This window comes from Apodemus sylvaticus, chromosome 4 (assembly GCF_947179515.1).
Source record: "Apodemus sylvaticus chromosome 4, mApoSyl1.1, whole genome shotgun sequence".
In the NCBI taxonomy this organism is placed as follows: Eukaryota; Metazoa; Chordata; class Mammalia; order Rodentia; family Muridae; genus Apodemus; species Apodemus sylvaticus.
In genome coordinates this window covers 29083343-29096343 of record NC_067475.1, presented here as the reverse complement: position 1 = coordinate 29096343, position 13001 = coordinate 29083343, and the positions used below count along the sequence as shown (strand labels likewise).

General features: G+C 42.6%; 1 pseudogene; it reads right to left on the bottom strand.

Annotated features, from left to right (window-relative positions):
• Nucleotides 1-8006: 8006 nt before the first annotated feature.
• Nucleotides 8007-8126, bottom strand: LOC127683917 (uncharacterized; annotated as a pseudogene).
• Nucleotides 8127-13001: the final 4875 nt, after the last annotated feature.

Sequence of the window (13001 nt, the reverse complement as noted above, 5' to 3'; positions counted from 1 at the left end):
GTGGTGGCTCATGCCTTTAATCCTAGCAGTTGGGAGGCAGAGGCAGGTGGATTTCTGAATTTGAGGCCAGCCTGGTTTACAGAGTGAGTTCCAGGACAGCCAGGGCTACACAGAGAAATCCTGTCTTGAAAAAACCAAAACCAAAACAACAACAACAACAACAACAACAACAACAAAACAACAAACAAAGAAGTCACAGAACACCTAGCAGCAGCAGGATGTCTTTTTCCACCATTTGGATTCTGGGCTTGACCTTAGGTTGTCAGGGTTGGCAGCAAGCACCCTGGCCTACTGAGCCATCTTGCCAACCTATCTCTCCAGCCCCTGTGAAGCCACTCATGAGCTGGGGATGTGGTTCAGGTGAAGAGCTTTCTAAATGTGCACCAGGACTGAGTTCTATTCACTGTACAATATGTAAATAAGTAAATAACAAAATAGCATTTTAATACAACAATACATCAGAACAAGTAGAAGTCATTCAGGTCTGTCCCTCCAGCAGTGGTGCTAAGTAAAATAGAAGGGTCATGTGCTCAAGACTGTGTTCCAGATGTCACAGTCCTGAGTCCAGTTAATCAAGTCAGAGCTTTCGGAAATGAAAAGGTTTTTCTAGAAAAGGAACCGTCTTTACATTTCAGAAGCTAGTACTCTACACAGAATGCTTACAACAAAAGTCCTGGGTGCTTCATAGAGAGGGATAGGCTTGGGAGAGGTCAGAAAAAAAAGAGAGGCTGTTGTAACTACTAGAGAGAAGTGACCTAGGTAAGAAAAGGCGACCCTGGTAAATGGTGAGAAATAAGACCCAGGGCATTCTGGGATTTCAAGGCTAGCCTGGTCTACAAAGTGAGTTCCAGGACAGGCAGGGCTCTACAGAGAAGCTCTGCCTTGAAAAACAAACCAAACAAACCAAAACCAAAACAAGAACAGCAGCAGCAACAACAAACAGGAAAGAAAAGAATGGTGCTTTGCCATCAACCCTATTTCTTAGTTTAATTAGGCAACTGGATTTATTTGTTCCTTTTTTTAAAGCATCTTTTTAGAGTTATTTTATTTTAGGTGTATGAGTGTATTGCCTGCCTGTATGTCTATGCATCATGTGTGTGCATGGTGCTTGCAGATGGAAGTAAAAAGGTGTCAGATTACTATGTACTTGGAGTTACTGATAGTTGTCTGAAAGTCTCTTGGGACTGCCCAAATTTGAATTTTGGAACCTGGATTAGAGATGGTTATAAATTACCATGTGGATGCTGGGAATTGAATCTGGGTTCTCTGGAAGCCAGTGGTTTTCTTAGAGTTATCTCTCTAACTCCCAAATTTGAATTTCAGGAGAGTGGGTAAGAGATGTTAAGGAAGTGTTATCTTCTTAGGTTTTTTTTTTTTCTTGTTTTGTTTTTGTTTTTTTGAGACAGGTTTTTATGTGTTGCCCTGGCTGTCCTGGAACTCAGGCTGTAGACCAGGCTGACCTTGAACTCAGATTGCTGAGATTAAACTGCTCCTAAATGCTGGGATTAAAGGTATGTGCCACCACTGCCTGTCTCTCTTCTTAGTTTTTATTTTATTTTATTTTATCTTATTTTTATGTGTAGAAGTGCATACTGCAGGTATGTATGTACCACACTCGTGCCTGGTCAGAGAGGGCCTCAGGTCCCCTGGAAAGTGGAGTTACAGATTGCGATCTGCCATGGGGGTGCTGATATCAGAACCCTGGTCCTCTGTAAGAGTTTTTAACAGCTGAACCATTTCAAACAGGCTCCAAATGCACTTCAACCTTGCTTTAATCCTATGTGGTCTATGGGACTCATAATGGGACATATCTGGTTATAAGTTTGCGTGTTGTTTCCTGGAAAAATTCCCACAATCCTATTATTTAATGTTGTTTAGCATACTGTATTATATATCAATCGAACCAGACATTGAAGGCATTTCCAAAGAATTTTACCCACTGAATTCTCTGGGTCTACAGAAATAAGTCTAAATTGAAAACTAATTCCTACACTATAAAAAGATATGTCTTAATTTGGCCACCCCCTACAGTCAACCCCTTGTTGTATAAAGTGGCTGATTAAAGAGACCTGCGGTATGGATGTAGTACAGTGTCTGTTGACATTATGCAAAGGGTCTATAGATCATGCCTGCATATGTGAAGCCCCTAAGTACTATCCTCAGTACTGAGAAAGAAAGAGTAGTGAAGAGACCCGGCAGTGGTCCAGATGGTCACCTATGTGACTGCCTGTGTTTCACCCACACTCACTCATCTAATCTTCATGCTAATCCAAAGAAGAGACTTGCTTCAGAGAGTAGGCATGCTTCTTGTATTCATTTGCATATGGGGAGTCAGAGGTACAGAGCGTTACTAAGAAATTTGATTCAGGATCCCCACAACTTGAAGATGCAAGAGATTCTACCTAAAATTTACATAATGCTCCAGCCCTCCTTCTAGCCCCCCTCCACGTTAAATGTGGCTGTTTTAAAACTAAGCTTTTGTTTTTTAAAGGCCAACTATAAATGGAAGCATTATAAAGACATTGACCAAAAATAACTGCTTGCATCAAATCATCATAAGCAGTTTTTCTAATCTCAAAGCCTCTTGTCATTCCTCGAAAAGTTGTTTCTGTACCAACCAGATGAAACTGAGGGCTAATATAGTTTTAATGTAATTTGATGCACTTAATATGAAAGAGATGTGAAGGGAGAACTTGTGTTTGACACTTCAAAAGTTATATTCGGTTTGGTATATCTTGCTGCCCTGTGTCCAAGAGTTTACGAACAGCTCTTCCCAGCTGTAATGGTGAGTGGGTCACAGGCCAGGAGTTAATCTTCTCCTGTACTTCACCTTCCCAAGGCAGAGCCGGAGCATAGCTGCGGCTCACACGGCGTCTTCTCTTTCTACCCAGTGTGGGAGTTTGAAAAGGACTGCATGTGTTTAGCATTGGTTTGCAGACAGCAACAGTAATAAGCATTCCCTCATTATTGAGCATTTTCTTTCTGTTGCAGTAAGTGGCCTGCAATGGCTGTCTCATTGTGTAGAGATCGTCCTCTCCTCCCTTTCCTCCTTCCTCCTTGCCTCTGGCTTCTGTCCTGTCCATCACTCTCTGAGTTGTAAATGAGGGCCCCTAGCCTTACTATTTCTTTTTATCGTTGTTAGCCTGCATTCACTGTCATTTTAAACTCAATGTAATAGTAAATGATTTCTCATGAGCAGAAATCCTTTCCTTTGAGGGAAGGCTCCTTTTGAAGGTTTCCATCCCTCCAAATATGTATGATATTAACGCTGAGGGGGACTGTGTGGGTGGGGGATGACTTAGGGAGGGAGAGGTGAGAGGAAGAGGTCATAGGGGAGGGGTGAGAAACAGACACCAGACACAATCGATCTCCCATGGCAAAGACCTTTCACAAAACATACACACACACATATGGAAGACATGAAGGCAGAAAGAGGACTAATGAGGGTAAAGGGGACAATGTAGGAGTCAGAGGACAGTGGAGCGGGGAAGAGAGAGCAGAGGGTGGTAAGGGGTGAAAATGCCACAGTGAACCCTATTCCCTTCCTCCCTCGCTCCCTCCTCCCCTGCTCTCCCCCCCCCCCCACCTCGTGCTAACGTCATAATACAAAATGGCTTTACACCTCTTAGACTCTAGGAGAAGCACACACACTCATCTTGCTTCTCATTTTAGGGACAGACTACGCACCAGGAGATTCTCCACCCTCTCTGCCTCAAATAGATACCTGATGCAAATGGCTGTATCTGTCAGATTGTCTCCTCTTTGCCTTTCCCCTCAAGAAATCACACAGCTGCCTCAATTGAGGAAAGAAATCCCCCTGGGCTAGTTTACTTCAAAAAAATTTTTGAACTTTTTCTTTTTTCTTTTTTTTTTTTTTAAACCACAAACTTAATTTGCATCCAGGGCTTCCTATTTTCAACTCTCAATGTTACCCAATAGATACCACAGTGTAACTGCTCTTGTCCACACTCGCAGGAGAGAACCCTGCGGTTCTGATTAAAAGGATAACGCTAACCTTCAGAGATCTCATGCTCTTATTTGCAGAATCCATCAATGATTAGTATAGGGGTTTTAAAAGATGCTTCTTTCTCCCCTCTGGTGAAGGAGGCTGGACAAATGTTGAGCATTTCTGAAAACTTAGTAAGCTCCATAGTTGGAGATTTTTTTAAGTTTTGCCTGTATACACTTTATTTATTGTTTGTTTGAAACAGGATCTCACTGTATAGCCCTGGTTGGCCTAAACTTGCTATGTAGACCAAGCTGGCCTTCAACAAACAGATCTACCTACTTCTGCCTCCTGAATGCTGGAATTAAAGGCATATACAACATACCCAGCATAATTCACTTATTGAAAACTTCTGTGAATATATTTTCTTCTCGTTGGGAGACAGAGTCTCACTTTGTGGCCCAGACTGTAGGATCTCCCACTGCCCTCCAGCCTCACTGCTCTGAGTGCGGGGACTTCAGGCCCATGCTCCCATTCCTTGTGAGAGGTTTCGCTTTGGGAAAGTTTATTCAGCTTTTTTTTTTTTTTAAGTATTTTTATGTGGTGTGGTGTGTATGTATATACGCATGCCACATGTGTGTATATGCCAGAAGAGGCCATAAGAGGACTTTGGATCCTCCAGAGCTAGTGTTATAATACCTGACATAAGTTCTGGGAACCAAACTCCGGTCCCCTGGAAGAGCAGAAAACACTCTTAACTACCAGGTCATCCCTCCAGTCCTTTACAAAGACCACCTTTGTCTTTTATTGCAATATGATTTCTGACCCGGGCAGTGGTGGGGCACACCTTTAATCCCAGCACTTGGGAGGCAAAGGCAGGTGGATTTCTGAGTTCGAGGCCAGCCTGGTCTACCAAGTGAGTTCCAGAACAGCCAGAGCTACACAGAGAAATCCTGTCTCTACAAAAAACAAGCAAACAAACAAAAAAAACAAAAAAAAAATCCCAAAACAAAACAACAACAGCAAAAAACAAATATGATTTCTGTATTAATTAGTTGACAGTAACCTTAGACATCCTAGAAATGTACTGGTCCTTAAACACCACATATATCATTAAACAATAATGCCTATTATCTATAATATATCATAGGTATATAATATGCATAACTACAATACTGGTTTTTTTAGACTTGTTTTTTTTTTTTTTTTGAGACATCAAGGCTGTTCACAGCCTCTTGTGATGTCAGCCCCCCAGGAGAAGGAGTGTCCCCTTCTGGCCTCTGCAGTCACTTTCCTCATGATATATATGCATAAAAAACACTCATACATTTCAAATAAAGATCAATCTTTTTGAGAAAGTGTTTAAAACTTATAATTGACTTGTTCATGGTCACTTTTCTGAGTCTAGTGCTTTGCTTGTCTGTCATAAATTTCATTCAGTAATAACTCTGATTTCACAAGCATGTTCCAGGGTGAAACCCCAGGTCTCCCTCAAGGATGTGACTTGTATTTCATCACTCCGATTTTCTTTGCTTTGGGTAGGTTTTAACTGAAATTCTCATATTTTTCAATGAGAATTGGACTAGTACTAGTATATTATTTTTTAAATGGTTATTAAAGTTATTTTATCTGTACGGGTGTTTTGCCTGCCTGTATGATGTGTACCACATGGGTACCTGTTGTCGGTAAAGATGAGAAGAAAGTGCCAGATCCTGTGCAAATGAATTGCAGATGGCTGAGAGGCACTGGGAAGTGAACCTGGACCTTTTACAATAGCAGCAAGTGCTCTTAACCGCTGAGTCAGAAAACCAACGTATTTTTCAAAAGAAGGTCAATTACATGTCCTTGAACTTGTGATGAAAATGTATTTTAGCCTATTCTTGACTCAACAGTCACGGGGTCTGATTAGTTTGTTTGACCTTGAGTTTGAGGTCTAAACAAAGTAAAAAGATGGGGTAAGGGAGACGGTTCCTCAGTTAAGAGCACTGGCAGCTCTTGCAGAAGACTCAGGCTTGATTCCCAGTGCCCACATGGCTGCTCACAACAGTCTACAACTCCAGGTTCAGGGGATCAGATGCCTTCCTCTGGCTTCTATGGGCACCAAATATGTGACACACACACACACACAAATAAAACGAAATCCTTAAAAAGGAAGTAAAACGAATATGACATATTTTTCAACTTTTTATTGGTTCTTTGTGAATCTCACATCAGGCACCCCAATCCCACTCATCTCCCCCTCTACCTGCCCTCCATCTTTGCAACCGCCCCCACCACAGAGGGAAAAATAATCTCTCATTGTTGTTGAAGCCATCGTGTGTCCCACAGTGTTCATTGACATGAGTCACTGGTCTGGTTCAAGGCCTCCCGCTTCTGTTCCTCTGTTAATATCGGATCCTCACTGGGACTCCTTCTTCTCAGCTATTGTGTTGTTGCTCTGTGTCATGGAGGTAGGTCCTGCAGCTTTGGCTCTGTAGGACTGGCCTCTTAATGAACTCCAGCAGTTCATCAATGTGGTTGATGACGGGGTGTGCCAACTCAAATCCCTGGATATGGTCAGCTCAGTGACTCTCCCACTCTCACTCACAGGGCTAACCCAGCAGCAACCCCTGAAACCAAGGCCATCTCTACCCCGCTGCCCAGACAAGGTGCCGAGCCCTCTCTTCCAAGTATTGCAGCTGATGAGGGGCCAGTTCTCCCACTCTCATGACTGCAGAGCCAGCTTTCCTGCCTGCTATAGATGGTGAGAAATGGGGAGGGGAGGAGGGTATCTCTCCCTCATCTGCACCATTGCCCAGCAAGCAAGGAGGTTGAGCTCCTCGGCTTCACATCCTCAGGCTGGCTTACCTGCAACCCCTACACCAGGGCCAGCTCTTCTGCCTGCTGTAGGTGGCATGGGGTGAGGAAAGGAATCTCTCCCTCACCTGTGTCACCGCACAGCTAACAAGTGGTGGGGCCAGCCATCCCAGGTTCATACCCTTGGCACCATTGTGCCTCCATCACTGGGATCAGCGCTACTGTGCTGGGATTAAGGGCATGTGCCACCACTGCCTGACTCATTCTTCTGATTCTTGCTCTCTTCCATTTCTCCACTACTTACTTGCTCCTCTTAGTGGTGCCCAGGGTCTCTCTGAGTGTCTCGGGCCATCTCAAGAGTGGTTTCAGAAATGCTATATCCCACTGGTGCATTGTGGCACTGGGCAGGGATCATCTTGGCATGGTCTACCCTCCTAGGCCTGCATAGTGCTGGACTGGTGGTCATCTCAGGTGTATTAGTTTGGGTTCTCTAGAGTCACAGAATGTATGGATAGTCTTTATATAGTTAGGGAATTTGCCAATGACTTACAGTCTATAGTCCAACTCCCCAACAATGATCAGCAGCAGCTGTGGATGGAAGTCCAAAGATCTAGCAGTTTCTCAGTCCCACGAAGCAAGCAGGCAAGGAAGAGTGAGAAAGAAACTTCCTTCTTCCAATGTCCTTATGTATCTCCAGCAGAGGGTGTAGCCCAGATTAAAGGCTGTAGGTCTCCAACAGAGGGTGTGGCCCAGATTAAAGGCGTGTGCATCCATGCCTTTAATCCCAAATGATCTTGAACTCGGAGATCTCCTCGTCTTAGCCACTATGCTTCAAGGTCTCCATGCCAAGATCCAGTTCAGAAACTTATAGCTCTGAGCCTCCAAATTAGGATCATAGGTGAGCCTTCCAATTCTAGACTGTAGTTCATTCCAGATATAGTCAAGTTGACAACCAGGAATAGCCACCACATCAGGGTAGCTCTCTGTCTGGTCCAAGCCCTATGGTTGTCTCAGGCTTGTTCATTGCCTGGCCTGCCTGAGTGACCCTTTGCAGGGACCTTTGTCTTGGACTCACTTGGGCATCCCTGGGGCCTGCTGTTCCAGGCAGGGTTCTTCTAGTCCTCAGCTTACTCCCTGTCCTTGGAGCCCACCTGGGTCTGTCTGGTGCTAGACTGATGGTCGTCTCAGGCTAGCTCCCTATCTCGGCCCCCGGCACTGGACTAGTGGGTGTCTTAGGCTTGTTTTTTTTTTTTTTTTTCCAAGGAATGTTAGGTTACTATCAATAATTCAGAACACTGAGCGGAGACATAGCCTCTCTCCTTTCTGCCACCTACTGCTGCACATGTGATACAGCAGCCACACCTGCAAGGCCTCTAGGGGCAGGAAGTATAACATTTATTGGAGAGAAATTAAAGCTAGGAGGGGGAAAGAGAGGAGGGGAGAGGGAGAGGGAGGGAGAAGAAGAAGAAGAGGGAGAAGAAGAAGAGGGAGAAGAAGAAGAAGAAGAAGAAGAAGAAGAAGAAGAAGAAGAAGAAGAAGAAGAAGAAGAAGAAGAAGAAGAAGAGGAGGAGGAGGAGGAGGAAGAAAGAGCAAGCTTATTCTCTCTGTTTCCATATGTATAAACTGGGGGTGTAAATCACCTAAGGTCATAACTAGTTGGCAACAGAGAAAATTTAAGGGATTCTACATCTGAATTCTTAGCCTAGATTTGTTCTTTTACTCTCCTTGAACTTCAGTTAATATTTTTTTTCTCGAAGAAATAGTCAGACATGTAGGAGACGGCATGGCGAAGGTCTTCAAAACATGTGATAGAAAAGATGTAGGAGGGTCAGTTACAACCTCAGGAACAGGGGCATCCTCTGGTGATTTAAAGGGACAGTCATAGGTAGGCACACAGCACACAAGTGTACTTCCAGAGTTGAGGATGCTGAGGCAGAATTGCTCTATTCAAGGCTGGAGTACAGTGCCTGGTTCTAGTTACGAGCAATATACCAATTACTCTTCTCGGCAGCACTAAATGTGATGGATAATTACTGTTTTCATTTTACAAATGAAAACACGGAAGAAAGTGATTATTGTACATTTTATGTTTGTTTAATTGATTAGTTATTTTTGTGGTGCAAATGTTCAGACTCAAGTCATCACAACTGCAGTGAGCCACACCCCAGCCACACCCTCTAAATTTATCAAAAGTGTCAGAGTGGGATGAAAACTTTAAGGGATGTGTTTCAAAGGTTATGAAACAATCTCTTATAGTTGTATTTATTTATATGAGCGTTTTACCTGCATGTATGTATACATACCATATACATGCCTGGTGCCCACAGATGTCTAAAGAGGTTATCAGATTCCCTAGACCTGGATTTACAGACAGTTGTGAGTTACCCTGTGGGTGTTGGGGATTCAACCCACTCCCCGGGAAGACCAACAAGTGCTCTCAACCTCTGAGCCATCTTTGCAGCCTTTACTTGATCTTAAGACTATCAAACACAAATGTCAGTCTTTTGGGAAAATAGGAAATGAGACAGAGATAGGTTTCAATGGTTTCTTTATTGGTATCCAGTTAATGAATACTCTAGACACCTAAACTGAACCATGCCTCCAACTGGAAATTTCCCAGTGTCACACAGGAGCTACATTCTAGGAGGATGGCAATTCTGGTGAGATGACCTCCTGAGATTTCCCTTACGGGGCCATCAGTTGGTCCCAATTGCTTTTTCCTGCCAATGTGAACTCTCAAGATGGCTTTCTGTAGGTTATGTCATCCACAATAAAGGATTATTGCTCTATGTAGGAGAAGTCAGACAAGTATGCTAGAAACCAGATGTTTATATAGCCATATTCTTCTTTACCAATAGAAAACAACATTAAATTAAACCCTACATACCTTTTCTATGACGAATTTAGTCTGGTTTTCCTTAAAGTAAAACAATGTTTATGTAGCTATTGCTATAAAGTAATTTAAAAGGTCATTAGAATAGACACAAGTACAGCCCATAACCAACTAAATAATAGAAAATTGACTTTTTGGCCAAGAGTATGAACTAAGTTATCCGTTAGGCCTGGCCTGACAATGGGATAAAACTTAGTTGATGTTCAGTCTGTAAAATCTCAGACACTTCTCTTTGTCCTTAGAAAGATTTTTCCACAACACAAGTTGATTAGAATTTTTTACCACCTAAATATCTCCCCATCATCCTAGTGAAGATGTATATTCCATGCTCCAGAGGGCTATATCTACTGGTGTGACTTTAGGAGTAATTTGGACTGGTATTGTGGGTCCAGAGAACAACACTAGCTCATGTTGCTCCAGATGCTTCTGATGCGAGGACAGGGGACAGAGTAGGGTTTGCTGTGCTTGACACTGAGTTTGTAAAGCAGGATGGTAAAAAGCAAAAGGCCTGGGAGGATCAAAGCAGAAGAATCAGGGCGAGAAGATGGCAAAGACACGGCAGGGCTATTTGTGAAGCTAGCTGGTAAGCAACATGGCATGAGGTCACTGTACTCTAACTTTAGAATGTTTTCAGTACCCAAAGAAACTCGATGCCTCTTGGCATCCAGCAGCGCTCCCTCCACTGCCCAGACCCGCTCCTTCTCTGGGCATCAGACTAGAATGGCCACGCCAGCACATTGTAACAATGTATAAAGTAATAATGTAGCATTTCCTTCTTTGTGCATCAGAGGAGGATGACCACACCAGAGCATTGTAACAATGTATAATGCAATAATGTAGCATTTCCTTTTTTCTAATGTGCTACTTGTAGCCACGGTAGTGTTTTCCAGGCTCTGCAGCTTGTGATATATATTACAGTTTTGTTCCATGCTTTTCTTTTTTGTTTGTCTTTTTTTTTTTTTTTTTTTTTTTTTTTTTTTTTTTTTTTAGACAGGATCTCAGGTAGCCTGGGATGACCTGGAACTATTCACTTTTGTTACAGGCATCCGACCGCACGCCCATCCCATTTCTTTTTACAGGCAAGTTACTATGTTTTATATCACTAATCGGTAGGCATCAGACTTGTTTTCACTGCAGTATAAATACAGCTACTGTGAACACAGGTGTGCACATTTTTGTCTGTGTACAGCCTTTATAAATATATAGGAGTTGCTCAGTCATAGAATAACTCCACATTCCCAATGAACAATTAACTAATTACCTTATGGCTTTCAAAAGCGAGAGAAGCCATGAAAGCTGTGTGCCTGGTTGTTACACATTTGTTCATGGTAGCCCCGCCAACTGTGACTGGTAGTTATGGCTTCTCTTCCATTCCCCCAGTCTAGTAATTCCTTTTTTTTTTTTTTTTTTTTTTTTAGGAAAAGTTTTTCTAGTTTCACTAATAATTTCTAAAAACTGTTTTCCTAGTCTAAGTTATATTTGTTTCTATTCAGTTTTGGATTCAGTTTGCTGTTTTATTTTCCCGTTTCCTCTCACTGTTTCCTCCTCTTGACTCTTTCTGCCTTTTAGGTCTCCTGTAGCCCAGGGAGGCCTCAAACTTAGTGTGAGGATGCCTGAGTCTCCAACCATCACCCACCATGTGGTGGGATTACAGCTGTGCACTACCACACCACCATGGTTTTTATTATTATTGTTGTTGTTGTTGTTGTTATTATTATTTCTACTAGTTTCTTTCATAAAAAATGTCTTAGGGAACATGCCAGAAGAGAGGGCAAAAAGATAATAAGATCCAGAGGAACAGGAAGACTGCTTGAAATCAAGGCTTCTGGAAATGACGGGGAAACTCCACCACTATGGGAAAACTCCACCACTATACCTCAACATCTCGACTGTCTAAGTAGGACCTAGATACTAACAATACCAATGAACGAGGTATGGTGCAATGGGGAAAATTCCATGTGTTTCCACCCTAGACAAAGACTACAGGTGACTTACGACTGCTGAGGGTTGGGGACTTGGTCTTCCTCAGGGATGAGCCCCTAATTTGTTAGCCAATTTGAAGTGGTCATCCCCCAAATCATTCATATACATACAATCAACATCAAATGGATTCCCAAGGTTATATTTATACATCTATGCATTGATACATATATAATAATAACAAGAAAGAAGCCATGAATTTGAGAGGGAGCAAAGAGGGGATTTATGGAAAGGGTAAAAAGAAGAAAGTGAAGGGGGGATGATGTAATGATATTGTAATTACAAAATAAAATCATTAAAATGTTTATTTTATATATTTTTTTGAGACACAGTGCTTTTGTTAGCCTAGAGCTAGCAATGCACACCTGGCTGGCCTCAAACTCAGAGATCCACATGCCTTTGCTTCCCAAATGCATGGGACATTACACTGGGTTTTGTTTTAAAATTTAAAAAAAAATGTGTGTGTGTGTGTGTGTCTTTCTCTATATGGGTTTCTGACTATGATTTTTTTTTTTGAAACAGAGTTTTTCTGTGTAGCCCTGGCTGTCCTGGAACTCACTTTGCAGACTAGGTTGACCTTGAACTCAGAAATCCACCTGCCTCTGCCTCCCACTGGGATTAAAGGCTTGTGCTGCCACTGCCCAGCACTGAATGCGATTTTATTGTCCGATGAGGCTGACAAGGGCATTGTATGCCCTGGAATCGAAGTTACAGGTGCTCAGAACCAAACTCGGGTCCTGTGGCGCCCTTAAGCACTAAGCCTCTCTCTGGGCCCATTTGCTAACTTCAGACAGACATTTAGTTCATCGAATTGATATTTGAGATCTTTTTCCTCTTCAAACACAGATGTTCACACCTGTGTATTTCCAAAAACTCTGAGCTGTATCTCAAAGTTCCTGCACTGTATCTCAGTTGTAATACTGTAGAGCAAATAACCAGGGTAGGTAATTTAAACACATTTCTATTGGAGAAGTTTTATGAAGTTTGTGAACCATAGCTCTTAGAATTTACCCTAGTGTAGGGTTACGGGACTGTTAACAATTGTTTTTAGCTACTAGTTTGAAGATAAGTCTTGGGAGGTGTTACCTACCTGGTAATTTTGGCTTTCTCTGTGTTCCAGGGGCCAGAAAGAATAGAAATCAGGGGACTGGAGAGATGGCTCAGTGGTTAAGAGCACTGACTGCTCTTCCAGAGGTCCTGAGTTCAATTCCCAGCAACCACATGGTGGCTCACAACCATCCGTAATGAGATCTGACTCCCTCTTCTGGTGTGTCTGAAGACAGCTACAGAGTACTTAGATATAATAATAAATCCTAAAACAAACAAACAAACAAACAAAGAATAGAAACCAGGACTCTAGGACCTGAAGAATTGATTTAGGGGTTA